The 2,880-nt window shown below is 36.6% G+C and overlaps 1 long non-coding RNA gene across 1 annotated transcript; it reads left to right on the top strand.

Moving 5' to 3' along the window:
- The first annotated feature begins 633 nt into the window (after window positions 1-633).
- Window positions 634-1,683, top strand: LOC145120415 (uncharacterized). The gene is made up of 2 exons (XR_013714193.1): window positions 634-1,057; window positions 1,185-1,683. It is a non-coding gene; the product is annotated as an uncharacterized LOC145120415 (long non-coding RNA).
- The last annotated feature ends 1,197 nt before the right edge of the window (window positions 1,684-2,880 follow it).

Raw genomic sequence — 2,880 nt, forward strand, 5'->3', positions numbered from 1 at the left:
TTCATTGTATAAAGTTTATAAAAGCCGAGTTTGTTTGACATGTATGTAAAAGTGTAATGTGCTCGGTTTTATAAAAAAAAATGTTTCAAATTAATGAACATATGTACATGTATAAAAGTTGTTTACCTAAACATATAAATAAACATGCATAGTAATAGCTTGAATCCTTGAAATACCACAGAGTTTCATAACGTAAGCACTCATCCTTGATGCGTGAACGCAGACTAGATTTGTTTTGGTGAAGTGTAGTGTGAGAAACCACAAAATTAACTGTTCCTTGCGTTTAAAACGAATCACCGGGTCTATTTATATTACCTAATAAACCAAATGGTAGTTTTGGTATCAGTTATTAAGTATATGGTAGTCTTTGTTAAAATAAATAATTGCTAGGGATTGATTTTGTTAAAATCATCCCCAAGGGACTGATATGGTAATCCATTTCGGAAAGAGGGGGCTGAAGTGAATATTTTAAACCCAAGTTTGAGAATGGGATTAGTTTTGAGGACTCCATAGAGGGGCCATTATGTTTATTTTTAATTCAAGTTTGGAAGGGGGCTGATTGGCAATATCAGTAAAGTTTGGGGTGTGTTTAAATTAAAATAAATACAAGTTTGGTTGCCTGTTCAAATTCTAGATCGTGTTTTTAATTTCCAGATCGTAAAGAGGAACATCGAGACCCACTTCAAGGTATCATGTTCGACTGATCATTAACGAAGGAACGGGAATAGAATTTTTCAAGGTGGCAGTGGTCGACTATTCACAGTGACCGTCAGCGGTGGTGATGACGGTTCAGCGAAGTGGCGGCAGGGGGAGGTCGACGAGACCGAATGAATGAAGGGAGGAAGCAGCGAAGCTTCTTCCTGCTCCGATGGTGATGTGCGAAGGGAGAAAGGTTCGACCGTGGTTTGACGAAGCCGAAGGGAAGAACGAGATGGGGTAAATCAGCAGCGTCGTCGTTGTAGGAAAGAGGTCGAGGGATCAGAGGGGGTTGTCGCTTCCCGTGTTTGCTCCGGGGAAACACCCACTTCGGTTGGTTTTGCTCTCGGTGGTTGAAAAGGTGCGTGGAAGGGGCTGCTCCGGCAGCTCCTCTGATCTTCTTCTTTTTATTTATTTATTTTTTTGTTGATAGAAATCAATGGAGGATAAAAAAAAATAGATGTTTGGGATTGTTTGATGTTTGATAGGAAATCGATGGGTTTTTTAGAGTGTTTGGGTTCGTTGTTTTCATAGGAAATGGGAGAAAGGAGAACGAATGGGAACCTGCCCTCTTTTTTTTCTCTCTTTTGTTCTTGTTTTGACAGAAATCGATGAACAGTAGGAGGATTGTTTCGTTTGGTGTTTGATTTTTGACAGGGAAGTTAAGGAGAAGAAGGGTGGAGTGTTAGATTGAGGCTAGAGTGGGGTAGAAGGATTGAAAGAGGGTTGTTCCCCTCTTGGACGTGTTCCTTGCATCCATTGAAGGACAAACAGGAGAAACAGTAATCTTTACATATGATTTTGTTTAAGCTGAAAGTTAGAAGCAACACTATGAGTTGTATAAAAATTAGTAGTGTATAAGTCTCGTCCTTATTTGGTTGTCAATTTGGCTGTCAATTTAAGAGTAAAGATTATAATTCTTATTTTAATATTTTGTATAATGTATTTTATTTCAATATGTGGGTAATGTGTGTGTATTTGATTTAATTAAGTATGTATTTGCATATGAATTTATTGATTGGTATGGATGTATATTTGTAGTAGATTTAATATACACTCTTGTTGTATGTATTTGTTGTATGTATGTGTATATGTATATCTCGATTCTCGTGTCCTCATATCGATTCATCTAATTTTTCTAAAAGTGTCTGTTCAGGTCGTTGTGATTCCAAAAATACATACATAATTGAATTCTGTTATATTGATCTCTGTGAAATGACGTTTAAAGTTTCGCGTTTAATTAGGCTGAAAAGGTCTGATTTTTACTTTTATAAATATTTTTATAAAAATATTTCTAATATGAAAGTAAATATTAGGCTATAGCCTGAGTCCAAAAATGTTTTGGAATTTCTATTTGAGCTATGCAAGTCCTTTAACGGATAAAAACAGTTTTAGCAATTTTTTAGAAAATCAGTATAATACTGGTTTTGGATTCTTAAAACGGTCGTATCCTTTGCATACGAACTCCGTTTTTGACGTTCTTTATATTTTCAGAATCAGGGAGTCATGAACCACGAGACTAGAATGTTTGCTTTGCACACAACTGTTTATTACGAAAAGTTAGTTTTTCAGACGCATTCCTAAGGTTGCAGTTTGAGCTGTTTGATTTGTTTGCCAGATTACATATTTGTAAGTAAGATACCATATGGTATCTTACAATAGTTGAAATGAACTCATTTATTTCACATTAAAAGCACTAACATTCAATGCGTCAAATTACCAAAAGACTTACTATGAACTTGACTGTTCACAGTCTTTGACCTAACTTTCGGGATGTCACATGCATTCCTTGGACTGTTGGTTATGTACCATTGTATATAGGATGTTGTGTTGTAGTGATCAGCTCGATTTGTGTATGTATCCTTATATGATAGGATGCAACAGTAGTGGTATGTTGGTCAGAATACCAGTAGGCTGGTTATCATCTAGTGGTGTGCCTAGGGGCTATATGTAGTCATGTAGGATAGCCTGAGAACTCTTGATCTAGGCTTTCTTTCATGTTCCTTGTTTGGTTGTGGCTCTAGAGTAGGATCATCTGTTCAAGTCGCTATCTCACCATTGGTTATTTATGGTTATGCATTTCCATGTAGGTTAGCTGCTAGCGGAGAAGTGTGTTGGGAGGGGTTTAGTAGGCGGAGTGAATAGTATGATCAATAATTTTCTATATTATGTGTCTACTTGATC

The sequence above is a fragment of the Lactuca virosa genome, chromosome 6 (genome assembly GCF_052849685.1).
Source record: "Lactuca virosa cultivar CGN04683 chromosome 6, Lactuca_virosa_CGN04683_v6, whole genome shotgun sequence".
Classification (NCBI taxonomy): Eukaryota; Viridiplantae; Streptophyta; class Magnoliopsida; order Asterales; family Asteraceae; genus Lactuca; species Lactuca virosa.